Source organism: Sciurus vulgaris, assembly GCF_902686455.1.
Source record: "Sciurus vulgaris genome assembly, chromosome: 7".
Taxonomy (NCBI): Eukaryota; Metazoa; Chordata; class Mammalia; order Rodentia; family Sciuridae; genus Sciurus; species Sciurus vulgaris.
The window spans coordinates 147,989,395-148,014,440 of NC_136467.1; the positions used below are offsets into that span (position 1 = coordinate 147,989,395).

Genomic DNA, 25,046 nt, shown 5'->3' on the forward strand with positions numbered 1-25,046 from the left:
ATGCTTTCAGGTCAGACCCGGCAACAGGCAAGGGAGCCAAGATCGGCTGCCAGGGTGTTTCCCTTCGTCTGACTTCTCCTGACCTCCAGTCCTGCCCTGCATCTCCTCTCGTCACCAACTCTGAATGCCAGTGCCGATAAACCAGAACATTAACCCAACTCACAGGAAAAACTGATAGCATCGAATGCACTGAGATCACCCAACAGCCTGGCCTGTCCCTACATTCTGCCTGGACTGTCCCCTGGTTAGTCTGCTATTCTCTGTGGGATGTTATCTGGCCCAGACCATGTGGCCCGTGATCCTCAGTGACAGCCTCTTTCTGGAGGCCCGCCGAGATGAGGAAACTCCTCTTTGAGTAGGGAGACTGCCCACGCCCCCTGACCCTCTTGAGGCCACCCACTGCCACTCCCTTATTCACCTTTCACAAAGTGCCAGCCATCAGGTTGCCAGGACAACTGGCATCACGGCTGAGGCCCAGAAATAGATCATCAGCGGTGCAAACTCCAATGACAGCAACGGGATACCAACTGGCAGTGAATATGCCCCCGAAAGGCAGCGACAGAGTAACATTACCCAGTGGGCGGCTGACATACTAGCCTGGCACTTGATGTGCTGGTGGCGACAGAGAAGGGGCCACAAACTAGCTGGAGACAGGCTGAACGGCTCTACTCTGAATCACGTGAGCACTCAGATACGCAGCGACCCACGGACACAGTCGGTTCATCAGTCTGAGCGGGGAGGGGGAGGATGTCCATAAACAAAAGTGAGACCACCAGAACAGGTGGAGCAACGCAGGTTGCTAAAGAGAAGGACAGAAATGGTAGCTGTCCCCTTTCTCCTGTCCCCCCATTTCTTGGGGAACAAAGGAAAGGCAAAGGAGTCTGGGAAATGCGGGCTTGCCATGGTAGGAGAAGAACGATCCAGGCGCCCGGTTCCCTTTGTGCTGCGGGGTAAGTTCACCATACTTATAACCGGCAGCAACACATAGGAACCCCAGGCATTCAGACAACCCAACCAAGGGCTGGACCTGCGCCCTGGAGAAATTAGTTTTTCCGCTCTATGCAAGTTACAGAGGCTTAAAAAGAAAAGCAGCAAAATGAAATGAGATGCAACCTTGCGGAAATTTTAGAAACTCTTTCAGCAAGGACATCTTTATTTCTAGATGAGCAAAGTAAGGGCTCCCGAGGTTGGAGAGGATGGCGGAGGCCCGGATAGAAACGGGCAACGCCCACAGCCTTGTACTGGGGCTGTGGTTCCAGGAGCAAATCCTGCCAGCACCGCCAGCAAATCCCATCCCAGTGCCGGGAACTCGAGGCTAGAAAAAAGATGGTCGTGAGAACTTGTGGATAATTGAGAAAGAAGTGGAATTTAGAGGTAGGAAAGAGTTAAGGGTCCAAAGAACAGAAGCATAAAAATTTGCCCAAGTTTCTGAAATAAAAGATTCTGCAGTGGCATTGGTGTCCCATTTACATTTCTGTTCTGGGCAGAGCTATTGAAGAAAATTGTTTCAGGTAGAAAAAAAAAAATGGCTTAAAAAAACTAGCTTTCTCCAAAATAGGTTTCGAACAGCTGATTTTGCTACCTCACCATAAAGTGTTTTGTACTTGTTGAAAATTGCTTTTGCTGAATTATGTAACATACTCATTCAGGTGTCTGCAAAAGGTCAACAAAATCCTCAGGACTGATGGAAGACACATTATTTCTTTTAAGCCAAGACTCCACTGTGTAGTAATGTGTCACATGGCTACCACTGGAAATTTTAGAAACATAGGTTGGGGGGCTGGGTGAGTGGTATTTGGTATAAAAATTGATCATTTAAAAAAACAAAAAAAACCCAAAAATCTGGATAGTTTTTAAAAGATGAAATTTTCTGTCTCTCTATACTAGTCCTAAGAACTTACTTCCTCTGAGAACCAACAGGTTTTGCCTCCATGACTTAATGCTTAGTTCCCATTGTGCCACATCGTTCTTGTGAAGACAGCGAAGGAGGAACACCAACTTTTAGAGGAACAGTGAACCTAAGTGAAGTTCTCTGGTATGCCAGACGCAAACGTCTGCACTAGTGATCCGACGACCCCTGGCAGAGGCACCTGCGAGGTGTCCACGGTGCAGGAATTAGCTGCCTCTCCCTGGAAGAGCATTCGGTGGCTTGATGCTTCCATTCCAGGAAGAACCACCACCACGTGTGGGCTGCCCGATATCCTACTCAAGAAACGCGGATGTAGCTCTGGGCGCAGTTCCTGTCCAAAGTTCAGTCAGAAACGTGACCCTCACTACCTGGGAGGCATCCCTTTCATTAAAGGGTCCCAGATTGGGCTTCAACTTTTACACATGAAAAAATAAGACAACTGTAAATTAGGCACAGTGGCGCATCCCTGTGCTCCCAGCTACTCGGGAGGCCGAGGCAGGAGGGTCACACGTTCCAGGCCAGCCTGGGCAACTTCATGAGACTGTCTCAAAATAAAAAATAAAAAGGCCGGTGTAGCTCAGGGGTAGAGGACCCCTCTTGGTTCAATTCCTAGTGCTGCAAAAAAATTTTTTTTAAAAATCTTGGTTCAATTCCCAGTACTACAAAAATAAAAGGAAAAGGAAAGAAAATGAAAAATAAAGAGCTGAGGATATAATTCAATGGCAGAGAATCACTGGGTCCAATCCCCAGTACCACACACACAGGCAAAAAAGGATATAAAATAATCCTAAAGAAAACAGGGCCCATGTCCTACAAATCCCCATGTGTGTCTCTGTCACTGGTAAAACCACATCACTTCTGAAGGAAAGAAATTTCTGGATCTGAGGCCTCATGTACCCGGACACAGTGGCAGTTAAACCAAAGGCTGTTTTCCTCCTCTGGAAGCACCCTGGCCTTCTCAGATGCCCGTGTGGTGGGCTGAAATCCCGTCTCTCCGAGGCCCTATTCCGGGCTCGGCAGGCCTTGAAGTCATCCCTGAAAATCTGCCTCCGAGGAATCTCAGTGACCAGACCCCGCCACTGGGCACAGCCCCCTGGTGCTCTCCAAGGCTCCAACCTCAGGAAAGGACACGCAGATGACCCGACACTGTATCCCCAGTGGCCTGGAGCATGCCAGGCACACGGTCTTTTAAATGTTATTGTGTGGCGAGTTCTAAACTTCACACAGGGGACACAGGGACCACGAACCCAAGGGCTATCCAGTTAGAAGAGCCGAACCACAGAACACAGAAGGGGCAGAAGAGCCACGATGAGCTCTCCTTCCACAACTCTTGGCCATTCTGTGCATTATCCTTCCACTCCTGGGATGCGAGGTCGCCTGGGGAAGGGGAGGCAGAAGGGAAGGGCCGGCGGGCTGTTCAACAGGCCCCTCCCTGGGTCTCCCCAGGGGTCACCCAGCTCCTGCATCAGGAACATCACTCTAAAGTGTGGGTGGGGGATCCACAGACACGTGAGAGTCCAGACGCCCTAGTGCTCACTGTCCTGAAAGGGCCGTGGGTCGCTGCCTGGCTGAGAGGGCTTCGCAGACTTCCCCTGGCCTGCCGCAGAGACAGGGGCTTCCTCCGCACCGGAGGGGGCGCTGCCCGGTCCCCTTCTAGGGAGTCGGTTTCTGGGTACACACAGCACCTCGGGCCCGGCCCCACTTTGGGAATAAATGTGACTATAAACCGTGATGCACTGAGGTGACCCTCAGGGACAGACAAAAGTGCCACTGTCCGCAGAGTGCCGGGGCAGGCTGCTTGCAAACACAAGACCACAGCCACTCAGAAGGAAAACAGGCAGGAAACACACACAGCAGAGGGTTGGCGAGAGGATCAGAAAATCCCCAGACTCTATTGATAGGTTGATGGGACTTTTTTTTTCTTTTTAAACAAATGATTTCCACCCCCACATTTCCTTACAAATGACAGAAATCTAGCATCTACTTCTAGAAGGTAGACTGCCTCTCCCTGCCTGCCTTGACCCTCAAGCTGCCACCAGATTCAACCAGTCCTGCCTGGAGAGGGGTTTGTGATTCTTCTCCTCAGGCTGGGGCCACCCAGGAGCCTAGGGACACAATAACTCTATGCCTTGACAATCACTCAACCACCCTTTACTGAGGGTCCACTATGACCACTCAGGGTTCAATGGGGAATAATAATAAAAGTCACCTGCTTTCACAGAGCCTGCAGTCAGGTTGAGGGGACTGATGACTCACCTAGATAAAATATGCAAAGTGCTCAGGAGGAAGAAAGCTGGGGCCAGAGGACGGGCAGGACCGGGTGAAGGCCACTTTGCATAGGCCAGGGAAGGTGACCCGAGAAACCCTACTTTGGGAACTGGAGACTCTCAGGCAATAAACACAGACCACAGTCTCCTTGGTCCAATGCTAACCAATACTAGAGGTAGAGGCAGATTTAGAAAGGTCACGTTCCAAAGTACCTCCTGGGCTGGGGAAGACACGCAGCGGGAGAACACATGGTTAGCACACGCGAGGCCGCGATTCCACACACGTGAGACTACGACACACACACAAAGTGGCTCGATTTTCAAAACATCTAATGAGCTCAGACCCTGAATTTCAACAGTTAAATGTATATTCTTAAGAAGCTCTCCAGTGAATACTTTTTAATTGTCAGATGGTACTGAGGGTCTTATAAACAGAGTTTGGTGGAGACAAAAATTAGTTTTTTTGTTTTTTGTTTTTTGTTTTATTAACCATAAGGCTGGCTATACTCAATATATTTTTTAAATGTTTTTTAGTTGTAGATGAACACAATGCCTTTATTTAATTTTATGTGGTGCTGAGGCTCGAACCCAGTGCCTCACACATGCTAGGCGGGTGCATTACCACTGAGTCACAACCCTAGCCCCACAATATATTAACAGCAGTTATAAATGAGGTTATTTTTAGGAGTCAAAGATGTTACCGTGAGGGTCCAAGGTGCTTCAGAGGCCGGCATCGGCCTTCGGAACCCCCAGAAGTCACAGGCCTCAGTTTACCCATGTTGCCCAGCATAGAACAGGCGCCTGGGGGGCCCAGAGCTCTGCCATGGACTACAGCATCACCCGGGAATCCCAGGCCTCCTGACTCCAGTTCTCCCTGCCACTCTTACACGAGACACAGCCTCTTAGAGGTGGCGTGAGACCAGTCCGGGGCGAAGGTCATCATCTCTACAAAGATGGGGGCGGATGTGAGAGAGCAGGGAGACGTGCAGAGGAGCTAGGGTAACGCACAGGTTGGGACCGAGATTGCGAGAGGTGACGGAGGTCAAGGTTTACCAAGACTGGGAGCCTCCCTCCCATCCCGAGCAATGCAGTTCTGAAGAGAAAGTCATGTGCAGGGACTTAGAATGTGGAATTTCCTTCCTCTCAACACTCCATTTGCAGAAGGATTTTAAAATGACTTTAAGTCTGTCTTGTGGCATCCTAAAGTTTACACTGAGAGCTTTAGAAACCTCGGTGTCTGAGGTCTGACGTGAGGACTTCAACACAAGGGTTAAAACACACATGCGCACACGCCCAATATTTGAAACACACTATCTTGATTATAGTAACTGCACTGCTCATTTAAATACAGCCTGGGGTGGCTCATGCTTGTAATCCCACTATTCAGGAGGCTGAGGCAGGAGGATCACAAGTTTGAGGCTAGCATGGGCAATTTATCAAGAATCTGTCTCAAAATAAAAACTAAGAACAGGGGATATAGCTCAGTGATAGAGCACCCCTGGGTTCAATCCTCAGTATGTATGGATGAAATAAGTAGATCAATAAATGAAATAGAACCTGAAACCTAGCCCACTCTTCTACAAGATATTTGTTTCCCAGGATAAGGACACCTTTAAAAAAAAAAAAAAATCACCATTCTAACAACAACCTAATTGGAAAAAGAATTTCTGGTAAAACATCCTAACACCCCAATCCAACAGGCTCCAAATTACTTTTTGATAGTGATAGAGAGCAATTTCTAATAAGTGTAGACGTGCCTACTCAATGTTCTGCCGCTGACCAGGGTTGCAGGCCAAGATGGTGATTGCTAATGAACAGCAAGTACCCAGCAACCTATAAACCCACCAAACACCACTTTTGAGGGGTTACCAACTTCTTGCCCAAGGTAATGAATATGCTTAACCTTGATGGTAGGACCAGGCAAATTCAGGACAACTGGGCACTGCCCACCGGAACCAAGGTGGTCATCATGTGACACAGACACACGCTGAAATTTTCAAGTTTCTCACTGTTGACTATGAAGCACTGGAAAAATTTAAATTTAATAAGCTCATTTTAGTACTGCTATTTAACCCTGAGGAAACATGGATCCACATACATATCTTACTAATATTTAGAAACCCATGAAATAAAAAAAATCTAGTGGGAACTTATCAATGACCGTATTTTCACTTCCTGATACATGCTACATCTAGCTGTTTTAAAATTTTTAGGCAGCAGGACAAATAGGTGATATACTGAAAAAAGGTATTCTGGCTAAATTAAGAAATTAAAAACATACACATAATATATAAATACACATATTACAAAAATAGGCACACAAACACAAAAAGTGAGTTGAAATCAGCCCTTTATCTTCTAAAATTTGAAGGCCATGTCATTTCCTCTTTGTAGGGGGTGTTCACTGACCACCCTGGGTTTCCTATACTGGTATTCTTTCCTGTTAACACTCTTCTAAACATTTTTGGCAACACAGTCTCGAAATGAGGCAAAATCTCCAGAAAGTAGCATCAAGTTTCACAGCAGGTGAGCTCCTTGGAACTCCTCCTGGGTCATCTCAGTAATTGCTTGATACTAGAACTTGTCACAAGCCATCAGCTGACACACAGTACTATTTATTTACTAATCTCAAAATCCTAAACCCAGCAACCCGATGAAATCCAGTAAGTCAACTAAATATGCATAAACACCCAGTAGGACTGCTCCTCCTTCTACATTAAGATGTTCTAACCAGAAAACAACAACAAAAGAATCTCTCGTCCAAAACTTCACGTGAATGCTTAGAATTAGGGTTGGGTGGAAATCCTGGTTGCCGCTAATCCTCGGCCTATTCGTCAACCTAAAAGAACCGCGTTAACTCCATCCAACGAGGCGACGCTAACTTGGATGCAATCTGGCTATACCAGTAGGCAAGGCGTTCTCCTGTGAAAGAATCATTGTATTCCACTTATTCTAGAAGGAAATAATGAGCAGGGCTGCACAGAAACCAAGAGAAAGGCAAGTTCACAGCAAATACAAACAGAACCTCTTTAAAAAAAATAAATAAATAAGCAAGGGCATTAATTGGATGATCACCCAGCCTCCTGCTAATACCCTGTCATCAGCCTGGCTCAGTGACTCACAAGTCCTCCGCAGGCAGGCCGCTGCAGGTACAGCACTCCTTGTTAACTTACAACATTCACTGCGCACCGTTCCCAGAGAGCCTTGGCCTATTCTTCACCATGGAGCCTTCCCAGGGAAGCTGGAGGTCTTCCGGCTCCAACAGAGTCTTTCTTCCGGTCACAAAGGGGTGAGAGACACCTGGCATGAGAAACAGGTAAAGGCATCAGCAATCACTCTCTCAACAAATGAAGTCACTGATCAATTAGACTAAGTGACCATCACCAACCACCCCTTTACAGTATTTTTTTTTTATTTAAAAGAACAAAAAAAACCCAATAAGTCACTTGATTTTACTCTCTGCAAACAGGAGTGAGGACTACCACCTTTTAGCGCGTCCATACCCCGCTGGGTTTGGGGAAAGATCAATAAGATCACTTTGGCAAAGCACTCCCAGTTCCTGAGGAGACAGGCGCTGAGGGAGGGCCAAGTATTATTACTGGGCCCAAGCCTGCTGGGGACTCTGAGCCAGACTGTAACAGCCAGCTTTGGCCAGGCACCAACAGTGGGCTCTCCCTGGAGCACCCAACTGTGCTGGGTGCCGGGTGGAAGAGACAGGAACGGAGCAGGAAGCTCAGGGGATGAGAGCGTAAGCGGGCAGGGGCACGGGCACTGGTACAGACCACAGGCTCCTGCAGATATGCATGTTTTCGGGGCTGTGAGACTTTCCAGTTGGCAGTCTGCCTTTTCCACCCACCCAGGACCACAGTCACACACAGGAGCACACAAGGCCCCGCTGGAGGAGGGCTGTGCAGGTTTGTTGCTTTTAATGAAAAGACCTAGTCCTGGGCTAATCACGAGTATTTTCCACACCTGGATTCCTTTTTTTTTTTTTCCCCCTCTCTAAGGCAGACTCAGAACAGCTGCTCCCAGGCCAGAATGATCAAGCTATTTTGACTTATGTACCCTTGAGACGCATACTTGAGGGACAGGAATTTCCATTAGTGGCTTCAGGGAGTGATGAAAAACAGAATTTAAGTGTCGTACGAGGATCTCGTCTGCTTCCATATAAATCACCCATGAGCACCAGATTTTCCCTAAGTCCTGAGTGTGTACTGAACACAGGTGGGAGATGCTGGTGTGCACTGTGGGTGTAATAAGCAGTATTTCCAGGAGGGAAAAACAATAGATCCCTTTAATTAAAAAAAAAAAAAAGTGAATAATAATATTTGATCTTAGATTTGGAATTGATAAAACACTGACAAGTATATCTCAAAAAAAAAAATTAGGACAGAAGGGGGAAGGAGAGTTCTGCTGCCTGTATTAATTGTCACTTTTCTAGTGAATCTAGCTACCAAGTGCTTGCTTATGAATTAACTCATTTGCTGGGCAAACTTTTACTTAGTGCTACTACATCTACCAGATTCTCTGTCTAGGGGGGCAGTAATAATGAACAAAACAGATAAAGACCCTGGTCTCATGGGACTCCTCAAGACAAGAGGCACAGACATTCAAGAGTTCGAGCATACGGTTCTGAGTGTATGCACGGAATATGACGAGCAGGGCGGAGCACGGTGGTGCTCACCTGGGATCCCAGCAACCTGGGAGGCTGAGGCAGGATCTCAAGTTTGAAGCCAGCCTTAGCAACGGAGACCCTGTTCCACAGTGGTAGAGAGCCCCTGGGTTCAATTCCCAGTAACAGAAAAGCAGACGATGAAGGAAAAATGATCATGATTGACAATCTTAACAGGGCACTTCATTTCGGAAGAGGTGCTAAGGAAACCTCTTAGAAAAGAGAGTGAAGCCAGGTATTGATTGGGTCTCCAGGTTGAGGAAACAGCCTGTGCACACTGGGTCAGATCTGCAGATGGCGATTCGTTTGTTGTTCCACTTTTGGGGGAGTCATTTCAACTGGGTCTCTGTCAAGAAGCAAGGCTGTTTTCAGTACCCTGAAGCAAGAGACAATCCTTCCTTCTGACTATTGGGCCCTCAGAGCAACAAACACAAGCAGCCTCGTTGGGGGAAAACCCCATTCAAGACCTGTACTTGATATGATGGGAAAGAAAAAATCCCATTCCCTAATACACCCCAAGACACCCCATCAAAGTCAGAGGAAAGGGAGCGAGCGGTCTCGACACTGCACACCACAGCTTGCTGCAGAGGAGTCACTCAAACGATGACTGAAAACATCCCACGTGACCTTAGTACCTTGCTTGAGGTTCCAAAGTCCTGGCTTCTCCTTGGTTATTAGGATATTTTTATTAAATGGCATTTATGTCCATCGGTAACAGTGTCTCTTGATTTAATACCCTGATTTTGTACCCAAAGAAGCATCATGATGCAAAGAGAAAAAGCAATGGAAAACCCGTGTTCGTCTGCAGGGTTTTCTTGTTCCTGCTCATTCCCGATCTGGCCCAACCTCAGTTTTCCACAAAAGAAAAATCAGCAATTTGCATTCTTCATCCTGCAAAACCCAGGCATCCCCAGGCAGGCTCATTCATGTCCTCCCCAGGCATGGAGCAAATCCAAAACGAATACTCCAAACTTTGAGTCTTTTTCCATTTATGATGCCCAGGGTAAGATGTAATTTCTCCTCTGAGTTTTTCACACAAACAAAAATATTAATAATACTCCAAGCGCAAAGCCTTAGAATGCAAACCTTTAGTTTGACTAGCTAGTCTTGACAGACCTTAGCAAACTCAGGAGAGAGCAAGAAAAGCAGTTCTTGCAGCCAAGTTGTCTGATACCTTGCCATCAGACCTGGGAAATTATGTCAGGCTGACAGTTTCATCCCCCCGTGCAGAGGAGGAAATGACACAAAGCCAGCTTCTCCTTCCTTGACTGCCCACAGAACTTACAGTCTCCACCACATACTCTGACCCAAGGTCCTTTTAATTCAGCACTCTGTCCTACTGTCTCTTTATACTCCACTGGATTTATTTAAGTCTTGGAGGCTCAAAAAGTCTATAAGCTCCCTGATGACAGAAACCTTGGCATGCCCTTCTTTTGCAAGCTAAGTGTCTTGTGGAAGAGCCTGAATTTCAATAAAACGAACCACATGCAAAGCCTGTTCCAGGACTTAACCCTCCCTGCAAAGGATTCCCTCCTGGTTTGCCGTAACCAAGGAACTTCTCGCCTTCCTCCATCGCCAAGGACCCGGACCCCCCAAGACACCCCTGGTCCAAACGAAAGCTCTCCGCCAACTTGAAAACAACCAAATTACAAGCCGGCCTTCCCTTTTCGGTTCTTCCATCCCATTCCATTTTGTCGCCAGTGGTCTCTGAACGGCTGCCACCATCTTTCAAGGGTGACATGCTCCCTGCGCCTCCTGTCACCAAGCATCTGTACGCTTGATCGCATAGCTTTTTCAAAGCTCGCTGATAGGGCAACCCCACCCCACGTGGAGGAGGGATGGGGCCTCAGAGGCAACCTTCTCAAACCTCAAGCAGCATCAGAAACAGCTGGAAGTCCTGTTAAACCACAGGTTGTTGGGAACTTTCCCTAGAATTTCTGATTCAAAAAGCCTGGGGTGGGGCCAGAGACTCTGTGCTTCTTCCCAGGTGAGGCTGGGGCTACTGATCTGGGACCAGCCTTTGGGAAATGCCATTCTAAGGTTCTTTATGTCCACTGTCCAGCCAGATAGAGCCCGTGGCTATTTCATAGGTCGATGATGACTGTAAGAGGGTGGTATTGGCAGGAATGATATCTGTTTATTCCAAAGAGGTGACAAATGGCCAACCCCCCCTCCCCCACAACACACACACTATAAATAAATACATAAAACCTGGAAAACGTCCTGTGATCCTTCCTTCCAACTGAACTTCTTATTCACTCTGCCCCTGCTGGATCCAGGTCCTTTTGGGGGTCAATTCTGCCCTGTCTCCCCTCCTTTTTCCTTTGTACTAGTGACGTCTCAGCCCACGTACATACACACACTGAGTCACTGCTGTCCCTGAAAGACCTTCTCCATTTCCTGCTAGGTTCCCAAAGAGCTGTCACCGTCTGCCATTCACCAGCAGGTGAAAGTGCAGTATAAATCCAACGTTGGTTCTATCACTATTTTTTTATTTATTTTTTATTTTTTTAGCAAGCTACCTTCTCTTTCAAAGGTCAACATCACAGTTTCCTGCCTTCTAAATGCAGGGACTTTTCCCAGGTCCTCATCCTAGGCAACTTCTCGTAATGTTCAATACAGTTCACTCACAGATCCTTTCATTTTCTTGTTTTCTACGGTTTCATAAACTAGCATTTTCCCTTGAAAAGCATCTTCCTAAAATGACGGCTCCCCCATTTTCCTTGGTACTTGCGCTAGGATGACCTCACCCTTGGCTCCAAACAATGAGCCTGGAATGGGTCTGGCCAATCAACGTACGGCATCCTTCCACTCAGAGCATCTGGCTTTGGGGACAGGCATGTACCCAAGACAGGCCAATCAGAGGCTCCTCTCAGAGGCTGGCCTTCAGAGAATGGTTAGGCAGGCAAGCAGGACACCTCTAAGCTCCTTTTCCACCTTGTAAAGAAAACCAACTTGAGAATAAAGCTCCACAGAGAAAGTCAGAGTCCCAAAGACAGCGAGGTCGCTTGCATCCAGTCAGACCAAAAGTTAGATTTATTCCTGGAGATTTTAGTTATGGTGGAACAGACAAGTTCTCAGGCCATCCCCAAGACCATCCTGCCTCCTAATGTACGCTCTCAGTTATTCAACAGAACACTAATCTAGGTGCTGTTGCTGAGATGGGATCTTGAAGACAATAATTATGGTTCCTCATCGATTGATCTTAAAATAGAGGAATGAGGCTTGGTGGGCCTGGTCTAATCAGGTGAGCCTTTAAAAGGGACAGAGCACTTCCAGGGATGAGACTGAAGGTGAGAGGCCATGCTGGGAATGGGGTTAGTCACATGGCAAGGGACCAAGGTGGACTCCAGAAGCTGAGGACAACCCCTAGCTCACAGGCAGCAACAAAACCAGGCCTCGATTCAGCAACCACAGAGAATTAAAGTCTGCAAAGAACCACGTGAGCTCACCAGAGATCCATGAGTTCCAGACGAGTGCGCAACCTGGACAACACTAGTTTCCGGCCTATGAAACCCAGAAGACAGAAGCCAACTAAGCTGAAGCCATGAGATAATAAATGGGTGTCCTTTTAAGTCACTATATTTGTGGTAAATTGTGTAGCAACAGAAACTTAATATACACGTATTACATTACATTCCCATCTTTTTGCTTTGTTTGAATCACTTTAAGTTTTATCTGTCAATTGCAACCCAAATACACTAATGCTTTTGATCTGTCTTGGCTGGTAGCAATCTGGAGCTCTCTACATCTGACTGCTGCTCCTTTTCCTCAGGTTTTTGCCCTAAGGTTGTATTCCCTTGGCTACAGGCTCGGCTCCCTTTTCTTTCTATACTGATTTCCTTCTGCACATAGTTCTTAAATCTGTATCCTGCACTCTGACATCTCCCTCAAAAGGCTGCTGGATTTACACAGTGTAAATACATTATGCGTGTTTCAAAACTTCCCATCTTTTTCCCATCAAAAACCAGTTCCTTGCTAATTTCCAACTCGTGCTAATCGCATGGTTGTCTCCTCTTTCTCCCACAGTCCGTCAGCTGTCAAGTGCTATTAATTCTGCTCCCACTCTGTTCCCACGACCGCCATGCTAGTTCCGACTCCGTTCCCCTCACTACAAATGGGTCTTCTTGCCTTCAGTGTTCTCGCTCCAAGCCATGTGAGTCATCCCTGTTGGTTTCAAACTTCCTGAAGTAGAGATTACATAATACAACTGCTCTGTGTCCTCCTTCCTTGCTTCCTGGAAATCTTCCAAACGGTATCTGATGTTCAAGGCCTTTGGATCTGGCCCCGACAGGCTGGTCCAGCTTCATCTCCTCCTCCTCCTCCCCTCATGCAGACTGAGCCCACCACACTGCCCTTCTCACTTCGTCTGAGAGTCCACATTTCTAAAATGTCGCAATTCAAGCCATCCCTCCCGGAAAGCTCCACTCCCACTTTCCCACGACTCTTTCCTCATCCTCCTATGCCACCACTTCCTCGACCCCCATGAGATGCTTCCTTGCATGTGAATTCCCCTAGTTTTCATTCCTTTTCCAAAGGGAGTTCATCACTCTACGTCCTTCTCCTGGAGGTAGGGCATCTCCCCATGCAGACTCTAGTACATTCCATGAAGGCAGAGTATGTGGCTGTCTTGCGTAGGTGGGGATGTGTCTCCAATGCGTGTGCCACCGGGAACCCCCAGATCAATTCCTGTTGACTAGCTGGTTGTGGAATTTCACTTTTGCTTTGACATGTCCTTAGTCCTCCTTCCCCCGTGGTTTTCAAATGCATGAATTCCCTTTTTGGTGACTTGAAGGAAAGTCATTACATAAGCCAATAAGGAAATTGCTCAGTCAATCAAGGAAATGTTCTGGAGGAGCCTCTTTTTCTAACTCAGGATGAAAGCTGACTCTGGGTATTTTCTTTCTGGGGAAGAAAGGGAAGCAGCCTGGGCTGGTAGCAACTGCACAGTTCTGAAAGGCTTCCTGGGGTGAGCACTCAGCCCAGCAGGGTGCAGGCTAGGAGCCCCACCTGCTCACAGAGGAACAGCAGGGGCAGTCCCATAGGGCCAGAAGCACTGCTGTCCTCAGGAAAGGCATCTGCAGGGTAGTGTTCCCAGAAGCAAGTCAGATATCAGGAAGAAATGGAAGGAGGCAAAGGGCGGGATAAAGGCCAGCACCGAGTGTATTCTGAACAATCAGATTTATTCACCAAATCTGGTGCTCCCCATTCAATCAGCGTCCGAAGCTCCATGTGAATTATCCATGATCAAACTTCTTCCAAACTGGCAATCTTGGATATAGAGGATATAATTGGGACACATTAACTGGTTTGTGTTCAGGAAATAAAAAAATAAAATTAGCATCTGCCCAAAGAACACACAATTAGAGAAATAGATAGGCTGAGAAAATTCCTGTGATCAAACATTTTTTAAAAAATTTTAATCCATGTTGATCCATGCCACAGCTTCCTATTATTAGCCCTGCTTATCACATAAAGGTGAGGTTTTATCCACCCAGACAGACTCTGCAGGTGCGAGTATCTGTATGCAGATTATGTCTCCTTATTGGTATAGTGCAAGGTTGCTATGAAATTGATTATACACCCAGAGGGAAGCGTAGCTGCATATCAAGAACAAAACGCAAGGTGAGCAGACAGGGTGGAATAGGTAACCTGCACGGAATCCCTGAGGATGGACGTCTCTGGGGAATTATCTTAAAGACAAGATGGACGTGCTCCCCTACTGAGAATCTATTCTTGTCTTATTGGTTCAACTCTCTCTGGCCCCGCAGGGATTGCTGAAGCCCAACAGGAAATGAGAAATCCTGATCCAGAAGCCTGGGGACACACTGTAGCCTCTCATCCCCTTTCTGGCTGCCACAATCACACACTTCTGCCTGAAAAGATCAGTATCAAGTGTGGCAGAGCAGACATGCTTGGTAAACATGGGGAAGGTGGGACGGAGCCTATGTTTCAAGCTGTGGTGATTTCTCAAGTGTTTCGAAGGCATCAGTGGTTTCAGGTCTGTGAGGAGCTGTGGAGTCCTGACCAGTAAGTTTTTTTTTTTAATATTCTGCTTTATCTCCAAATTTTTTTTTTTTTTTTTTTACATAGCAAACTTAGTAAAAATCTAAGAAAAAATAGGGAAATATTTCCCTTCATTCTCTTTTGAAGCTAGTGTTAGGAGTTAGTATTTTATTTGGCCCTAATATTAGGAGTTACTATCCGGCCTGACTTCACAAAGTCCCAAAAAGGGAATTAAGATGCAATGACGAGAGAATCCACGCCTGCCCCTCTCTCTGTGCTTTTGAACAGACACAGTAACAATGTACCAATGGCATGAAAAACACCACATGGAAGTACCCTGTCAAAGCCACAACTTCCTTCTCTGTACATAATATTACTGTGCAAGAGCCTGGCGGCAGTAGGATCTCAAATCATGCTTCAGGGTTACAGCTCTGTCACTGACGAAAGTCATTCAAAGATTTGAAACTAACAAAAATTCTTCTCTAAACTAGAAATCACCGGCATCTTGTAACTACCCAACTTTGTGCATAATTGTTCGGGCCTTGTAGAACTTTCCAGAAGAATACTGTCAACCTTGTTTGTCTTCTTTTTCTGTCTCCTGTTTTCTTAAAAGCCAACCAACACACCATTCCACATGTCAACCTCTCCTTTAGATCCTGCCATTGCGGGTCGGGTAGCTGCCTCCTGGCTAAAATATTACAACTCTCTGATGCAATTCATAGAAGACAAAGGCGCTATCAAAACTTCTCTCCTTCTGGAGAAGGTTGATAGAAAATGATTCTAGCTGAAAACCAAGATTTCCATGGTCCTCTGCTGAGAACACCAAATAACAGGAATGCCATTTGGCATGAAATCTGGGGATTACCTGTTGCAAGACCAAAGGCAGGTATTCTTTGATGTGGGTTACCTGGTGCCAGGTAAACGTTAAGAAATGCAATATCCTTTCTTTCTATCTAATGAATGTGAAATGGGAAGATTTGATACCATATTTGGGAGCAAAGATCTACTGTGTGGAGGGCTGGGGGGACCGTAGAGGAGGGGACCTGGTCGTGCATGGGTTGGGTTGCAAGCCACTGGAGTGAAATACCTATATCTCACTCGCTACAATGTTTTAAGCTCAAATAAAGAGAGAGATCAACTAGAAGTTTCTGAGTAAAACAACCCTGGCAAGATGCAGCTGCAGTTTGTCATCAAAGTCCTGAAACTCAGTTAAAACACCTGATGATCATGTTTTGTTAAAAGCCCAAGGGTTTCTTTTCTTTTTTTTTTTTTTAATCCACTGAGCATTCTACAGGTTTTCTACATCTCTTTGAAAAAATGTGCATCAAACTTCTTAAAATCAGCAACATCGGTCTGCCACCCCGCTCTAGAGCACACATTCTCAAGTTACAGCACACCCCGTCTGTATTAGGAAAAGGAATGATGGGGGTCCCCTCCTCCACCTTCCGGATTTAGGGGCTTATCCTAAATCACGGCTCAGGGGATTCTCACATTTACAACTCCTAACGTATCAAAAAGGGAGAAAATCTTTTGCTACTTAATTGTTTTGTCGAATAAGCTCTCAAAAGTTCATTTTTGTTACCTTTTTCAGGCAAAATAAGAGGCCTTTTACAAAAATTCTATTGCTAAAACAATGGATTCTCCCGGGAATGACTTCGTTATGGAAATTAAGTGACAGCTTCTTTTATCCAGCCAGGCACGAAAGTGGTGCATTATTAAAAGGCATTCAGAGCACTCAAGTGTTGTGTGTGGGAGGACAGAAAATGCTATTTTTAATCAGATTGCAGCATTCCTCTCATGCAGGTCTTTCAAGTATAATCATAACATAATAAGACGGATCTAAAAAGAAAGGGGAAAAAAAAAAAAAAAAAGAGATTCCCATTCCTGCTGACCCCAGCAGAAAGAGAGAGAAGAGAAAAAAAAAAAAAAAAGAAAGAAAGAAAAGCAGAAGAAAGAAAAAGGGAAAGTGCAAATCAGGAGCATGAAGAATATCGCTGCCTGCTGCCCTTGAGCCACTCTGTTGGCTCAACGGGGTCCACCTTCACGGGGACCAGGGCTGCCTACCTGTACCCAGAGTGCAAGGTGCTCATAACAGCATCTCTCACACCCACTTACGTTTTCTGTACCTGTGACTTTTGCTCAGTGTGCCCGAGCTCCTGATGCCTGCCCGGACGTGGGTGTGCAAGTCCTCCATCTGTTTCAAAGGCTCGAAACTAATACCTCCGTGTGACTGTGCTGTGGGGGATCCCAGTGGGTGGAAGGGCCCCGCTGGAAACCCAACCTCTAGTTTCAACAACTGGAAAGCCCCCTGGTGAGCCCGAGGCTCCTGAGCTGGTGTTTGAGCAGATGCAGAGCTTTCCAGATTCAGGTGTGGAAACTGGGGGTGATAATGGAAGGGCTGGTAAGGAAGCAAGGGCAGCGCAGATGACTCTGTGCAAAGGTTTGACATGTGAAGGAAAACGGTTCAAGAGAGAGGGGGCACTGCCAAGGGCAACTATGCAGCAAGACTCTCGCGCTATGGCTACATGACTGGCCTAAGGCCACCACCTGTGTGGCATCAGAGAAGAGATGGAGGACAAGAGGTATTTTTCAAGTGGAGATAAAATTCATGTAACATGAAATTCATTGCTTCAGCCAGTTTTCAAGTGTACGATTCAGGGGAGTACTGTGCAGTCCCACCTCTGTCTCATTCCCAAAGTCTGCAGCGTGCCCACAGCAGCCCCAAACCCATTAAGTATCACTCTGTAGGCTGCCTCCTCTCAGACCCTGGTGACGCCGGGCCTGCTCTCTGTTGCAATAGGTTGGCTCTCCTGGATGCTTCACACACAGATCCGTGCATCTGGGTTTTGTCACTGCCTTATTTCTCTTGGCTTCATGGTTTCAAAGTTCATCCTGTTGTCACATGTAATGGTATTTCATTCCTCTTTTGGCTAAATAATACTCCATCGTATGTGTATGCTGCCTGCTGCTCCCCGTTCATTAGCTGACAGACAAATGGGTTGGTTCTACTTTTGGGTCATTATGAATAATGCTCTATGAAGATTCATATAGAGGTCTGTGTTTGGAACCTGTGTTCAGTTCTCTTGGATACATACCTAATGTAGATGGACTTAATACCTTTATTTATTTTTACATGGTGCTGAGGATCGATCCCACCTACCACACGTGCTAGGTGAGCCACAACCCCAGCCCCAGTAATTCTACATTTAACCATTTCCATGGTGGCTATATAAGGTTACATTCCCACCTTTGAGGTCTGAAGATTCCAATTTCTCCAAATCCTTGCCAACACTTGCTACTTTCCTTCGTTTCTCTTATTACGGTCATTCTAATGAGTACAAAGTCTCTCCCTGTGGTTCTTGATTGCCTTTCTCTGAAAACTAATCATGTTGAGCATCTTTTCGTGAACCTCTTGACCCTCTCTGTATCTTCTTTGTAGGAATGTCTATTCAAGGCCTTTGCCCCTTTTTCAATTGATTTATTTATGTTTTTGTTCTGAGTAGAAGTTCTTCATATTCTGGAAACTAGACCCTTTTCAGACACGTGATTTGTAAATATTTTCTCCCATTTGGGTGTTATCTTTTGACTTCCTTGATACTGTTCATTCATTCATGGTTTTTTTTTTTTCAAGTTCAATTTATCTATTTTTTTTCTTTTGCTGCTTGTACTTCTGGTGTCCATATGTAAGAATTCATTGTCAAATCCAAGGTCTTGAAGATTTGCTCCCAAGTTTTCTTCTAAGAGCTTTTATAATTTTAGCTCTTTCAGTTAGGTAATTGATATGTTTTAATTTTTTTGTATGTGGTATTAAGTAAGGGTCTTTCTTTTTGGGGGAGGGTATGGGGATTGAACTCAGGGCCTCATGAAAGCTAGGTACGCATTTTGCCACTGAGCTACACCCCCAGCCTGGGTCTAACTTTCTTTTTGCATGTATACCACATGTCTTTTCCAGTTGCCCCAACATCATTTGTTGAGATAATTTTTGAGTATGGAGTGATTTTAATCCTTTCTCTTTAATGAATTAATCCTTAATTCTTTAAAATATTAAAGAATACTTTAAATATAAATATATGTGTGTATATATATGTATGTGTGTATGTGTATATAACAAATTAACTTCATTTTATATAAATATTTGTTTATATATATATTTGTTATATATACAACAAAGTAACTTCAACTAGCTGGCTTCTAGCTGTGGTGTGACTGACTCTATTCAACAGAGAGTGACTATCTAAAGGCTTTTTCCTTATCCCATGTTTTGAAGATGTAGCAGGTTTTCAAACCCCAGGACCCATCAGCGTCATAAACCTGAGCTGTCAGAGAATCCAACCAGCAGCTGGATAGTGCTTCTGTAAGGACTAACTGCCATACACAAGTAGCTTGATATTGTTGGATTTTCTATTCTTTTTTTTTTAATTTTTAAATTTTATTTGTTCTGATTAGTTGCACATGACAGTAGAATGCATTTATACATTTTGACAGATCATACATGAATAGAGTGTAATCTCTCATTTTTCTGATTATACACATTGCAGGATCACTTCGCTCACACAGCATACATGTACATGAAAGGATTTTCTAGTCTTAAAGTTCCCTTTGCTTCTGTTTGTTCCCCTCTAATGAACTGCCCCATCCTCAGACAGCCTTCTGTTCTCTTGGCTAGTCACACACTCACCCACTAATATTTTCTCTACCAAGAGGACTTAATTATCTCATGTATGATCAATAGAAATAATATGCTTTTAGCATGATGGCCAAGTCTCTGTTTAAGCAAAAAAGAATAAAGTATTGGCTGTAGAACCCCAAGTTTTGTCTGTTTAGCCATTGCAAAAACTAGAGATGTTCAAATTCCCCTAAAGCATCAGTTCTCAAACTTGGCTGCACGCTGTGATTCCCTGTGGAGCTTTATAAAGTCCTGGTGCCTGGACTCCAACCACAGAGACCCTCACTTAATTGGTCTGGGGTGCAGCCCAGGCAATGACATTTTGGAAGCTCCCCGGAGGAGCCTAATGTACCTCCACAGCATGGAGTCACTGTCCTAATGTCAGTCATCAGAGGCTGTGGCTTCCCCTTTCAAGAAAGCAGCCAGGCCCCTTTCTTGTCACCTAACACCCCTAGCAAGCAGCTAGAGATGTACATTCTTTGGTTTTTAAAAGTCTTGTAATTTCAGATTAAAACCAACAAAACTTGAATTTCCTGTATCGGTTCTCATTTAACTTGCCCAACAGCCCTGTGAAAGTAGGTTTATTATTCCCCCATGACAGATGAGGTAACAAACTCTGAGAGACTGATTAAGCAAGAGCCCCAGATCACAAAACTGGAAACTGGCAGAAAATGGGTTGAATAAAACTCTTCCAACCCCAAAGTTGGTATCAGTTCTGCTGCCTCCCTCCACAATTTCACAAAGGCCAGCCCTTATCGGCAAGGTCACACAACTTGGTGCCAAGACCCACAAAGGGGGCTGCCACTTCCCATCTTCCATGGGGCATCTTGTGGAATGCGGCCTCAGGGCGAACAGATGCTCCTCGGCTTACAGCGGTGTTCCGCCCAACACCACCACCGTAAAAAATGCGTCCAAGAGCATCTAACGTCCCAGCCTGTCCCAGCTCAGCCACCAGGGACGCTGTGCAGTGGGGCTGACGGGCCTGTGCTCCCAGCAATGCCCCGCATGGAGACGGAGGACGAAGTGCCACTGCCAGCCTGGGGGAAGATCTCAATTCATAGGCTAGGTATGTTTTCTAGGGAATGTACCTCAGCTTGGCACCACCGAAACGTCGAGAAATCCTGAGTGGAACCATCAGGTTGGAGAATGACTGTAGAGTCCTTGAAAGAACAGTGGGCACCACCCTCTACATTTCCTTTTCTTTCTCTCTGGGGTGTGTGTGTGTGTGTGTGTGTGTGTGAGAGAGAGAGAGAGAGAGAGAGAGAGAGAGAGAGAGAGAGAGAGAGAGAGAGAGAGAGAGAGAAAGAAACACAAGGCAAGTGGACTTTTAAGCATTTATCTGAATTCTGGAAAACAGAACAAGACTTCCAGAATGTACCTGGGTAAAGTTTTCAGAGACGGGGAGGAAGCAGTAACTCTTTCCAGTATGTGGTAAGTCTGGCAGTAAGTCATAAGGTATCTTTATTGTGGTATAAAAACAACAAACACTGAGGACCCATCACTTCATTTATTTATGAATCACTCTGGTGATAGGATTACAAAGCTCAAACTGCAGAAAACGGTATAAGACCTAAGAAAAGGAAGCAAAAATCCCCAACACTTGACTATTCAGTTAGGTCTTGTAATAGAGAAGGCATAACTTCCACCAATACCATCCTGTCTGCCAAAACGGGGTACATTGAGCCTTTAACAACAGTAGAACAAAGTAAATTGACAAAATAAATCAGTAATGGTGGACACGTCGAGAAGTGGGGTCAAAGTTGTTTTCTTCTTTCAAATTGGTGAACTCAAATGTGTAATTTTGCACACATGTATGTGCATACATGAATAGTGTGTGTGCACGCGCGCACACACACACACACACACACACACACACACACACACACACCCCACCAGGCTCAGTCCTGCCATTTTTCCTGAGTCAAACTTCTTTTTCCTGAGACCAGGAGAGGAAGGTGGTGATGTCATCGCTCGGTACAGTACTACAGAGGGAAACTGGAGAACACACAGTAGACTCAGGAGCTGGGCTGGCAAGGGGTAAGGATTTGCTGGAGGCTTCCCTAGGCCAGTGTCAGAAGTTGGTTAGATAAGAAAAGTTTTTGCAAGTGGGAGTTGTACCTGCTTGTCTCCTGACTGTAGTGAATCTGTCAACCTTTTTTTCTAGTGTATCAAGACTTTACTCTTCAAAATCATTCTTGGTGTGCTCTCAATTGCTATACTTTTAAGTTAACTGCTTCTCAAAGAGCTGTTTAAAAACTGACATCTTCAACCACATTTCAGACTCAGAATATATCTAAATTTGCAAAGTCTCATTGGTTCTTACGAAAGTGCTACTTAAAAAAATACACTTGACAGCCAATCTCTTGAAAATGATTTGTACAGAAATTGTGTTCAAATTACTTCATATCAAGACATTTAAGAGAAAATGTGGTTTTCTTTGTAATAGGCTAAAAATAATGATACCCTTTATCTTCAACTGAACATGTACATATGTTGTCTAAGCTGTTGCATTTAAACAAATTGAAAAACAGTAGGGTTCTGGCTATAGTCCATACGGAAACAAAACTTGCCCAGAATATCATTTCAAACATTAAAAAAGTACAATTAACTATTATTTTCTACAAAGTTTTGATCTGACATATAGAATTGGAGTTGTCAACCAGGTCCAAGACATCAAATTATAAAACTTAGAGTCTCAAAAATAGGAAACTCAGGAAAAAAAGTAATAATTGTGATCCAGTTCTACATAAGGAAAAGAAAGAATAAGAGGAAAGTTATATGATTTATATTTATACAGATTTCTTTCGAGTTACTGGGCAATATGCTATTGAATTGACCCCTCTGACAACAATTTGCCTAAAATATCCCTAAGTCACATATGTACAATAATTCCAACTGAACCTGTCATTGAATGCGTATCATGTACAAAGCACCCCTAGGTAAGGTCCACGAGTGGACAGAATGTGCTTATCTCTTTGAAGGCAGATACTGATATTTAAAACATACACTGACACTAACTCTCATATTTTCCAATGGTTCCTCATCACCAATAGCAGTGATTTTCAAATGTAGTTTTTTTTAGAGCTAGAACCCAGACTTCAAATAAAACCTGATGCGGAAATCAAATACATAAGACAAGTAAACAGAAGCTATTCACACTAGCTAACCTGTGGGTTCCTCTGCCTCCCCTCCCCCCCAATCACATCTAGTACTTCTGAGGGCAGCCCCATGGTGCCGGGGTGGGAGGCACTGAGGAACCCTAAGGCCAGTACTAAAGGCTGCCTGACCCCCACGGATCCGAGGAGTCTGCATTCCACAACTTGGTGTATGGGACTCTTTGGCTCCGGTACTTCACAAGCCTACAAGCTCACCTCCCTGGTAGAATCGGGATGCAGCCGCAATAGAACAGTGCTGACAACCGCTGCGCTGGCTGCTGCTCCCCTGGGCTGGTCCACGCTGCCCCTCTGCAGCGATCCCGTTATGCCACCTTCTTGTAGAGTGCCAAGACACGGCCCCCTGCACAGATGGGCACTGTCTTTGTTCCACATTTGGCCCATCACATGGGGTGATCATCCTTGTTCCCAAGACTTTCACCTACACTACCCTGGAGCAACACCAGGACAGGGGTACATTGTATTTATGGCTGGATTCTAGGTTTCGTACTTACAACACTATCTGCAGCACAAAACAGGGCTTCATCAATGTTTTCTGAATGGATTGACAGGTGATGTGATTTACAAATTTTCATCTAACCAGTGGAAACTCTTTATATAAGTAGACATTACCTAATTCTTAAAAATTGTAGTAAAACACATGTAACAAAATTTACCATCTTATTTCTTTAAAATTTATTGTTGGGTCTAGGTTATTGAACCCAAGAGTGCTTTTCCACTGTTGATAATTTTTTATTTTGAGACAAGGCCTCATCAAGGTGCTGAGGCTGTCCTTGAACTTGCAATCTTCCAGCCTCTGCCTCCTGAGTTGCTGGGATGACAGTGGTGCGCACTGGGCCCACTCATCCAAATCACTTTTAGTATACGTTCAGGGGCACAAAATACATCCACCACTGTGTGCCACCACCACCACCACCAGCCATCTCCAGGATCTCCATTTTTCCAAGCAAAAGCTCTTGTGCATATGCACTTATGACATTAAAAAAAAAAAAAAAAAAAAAAAAAAAAAAAAAACAGATTCTTAATGATGTAGTTTAAGATCTGGGGTGTGGATTCCCAGGTTCCTCACTCCCCCTTCTCCCTACCTTCGGCACATCCCCTGCTTTTCATCCACACTTAAGGATGTTCTTCAGCCAGCAATGTGGTCAGTGTGGTCCGTGGAACGCCTGCCTACTGCTCAGCTTCTGGTTAGTAGTTCTGGCTCATAATGAATTTCCTGGATTATTTTCCTAAACCCTATTATTCCTATTCCCATGGATCATCAGGGGTCAGCTTTCATTCCTGGGACTGCTTGGACTTCCAGGAAAGCATGCCTTTCAAAGAGCAGAGGCTGTTTGGAAAACGGTTCATCTATAACACAGAGAGAGCCTGTATATAATAACCACAGTGTTTGATATTTTAACATTTCAGCCCCTGAAATTAGTTTTATATATGATGAGTCCACAAAAGAGTGGTGACGGTCCTTTTTTCTCCTGAGGAAATGGACTATAAAATCTATGACATCATCAGTGGCCCCAGAAACATCAAAAAAAGTTGGGACATAGTTCACATATGTACTGAAGAGTTTTTAACTTAAAATGTTTTCCTATAATATCACATTTTCAATCTTTGAAGAATACAAAGTGAAGGAGGAATGGGACTCGAAAAAGTGGCAAGTGACCCTGGTGAAGGGAAAGAGTCAGGCAGCAGGCAGGCTGAACCCTGGGCTCCCCCAAACCTCTCTCCACTGTTCTGGGTCTCAGGTTCCCACGTGTAAAACTGTATGTGACAAATGAAAGTAAAGCCAAGTTGGGCTACGCCCATCCTTCCTGCACCAACATTCAACAGATCTCTGATTTGCTTCTGAGGCCCAAAAATGCTCCCCTAGGAAGAGTCCGGACGCCTGCTATTCTGCTTCACTTGGCTGGTTCCGGCTCTCCGTAGCAAGAGCCACCTCACCCTGAGTTCAGGCCTCCTGCTTCCACTCTGCAGCTGTAGCTCTCGGTCCACTTTCTAACTGGATCTTCACTACTGCTTTCTGCTTCGCAGCAGCTAATTACACCCTCTGAGGAACCTGGGCCACTGAGCCAGGGACCAAAGGCAGAACTCAATCTAAAGTTCAGGCTCCTAGAACTTTATGGTGGCCACATCCCCAGGCATGCATGAAGAAGACCCTCGGGCCTTGCCTGCAAGAAAGTAATGTGTCAGAAGCCCAAATGCCAACCTTCTTGACGGATCAGGCCTCCTGTCACCTGTCAGATCTAACCACCCAGCACCATACCACCAGTCTCAAATTCCCCAAGAAATAAGTAAACAAACTGAAAGGTCCCTATTGAATCAGGGTGGAGTCCTGCTCTTGGTACTGTTTTTGCAT

The 25,046-nt window shown here is 45.3% G+C and overlaps 1 protein-coding gene across 6 annotated transcripts in view; it reads right to left on the reverse strand.

Moving 5' to 3' along the window:
- ATXN1 (ataxin 1) overlaps nucleotides 1-25,046 on the reverse strand; it is a 383,728-nt gene that overhangs the window by 137,274 nt on the left and 221,408 nt on the right. For all 6 annotated transcript variants that reach the window (XM_079147068.1, XM_079147067.1, XM_079147069.1 and 3 more), the window contains one exon: nucleotides 7,350-7,476. The gene's annotated coding sequence lies outside the window, so the exon portion shown is untranslated. The remainder of the gene's footprint in view (nucleotides 1-7,349; nucleotides 7,477-25,046) is intronic.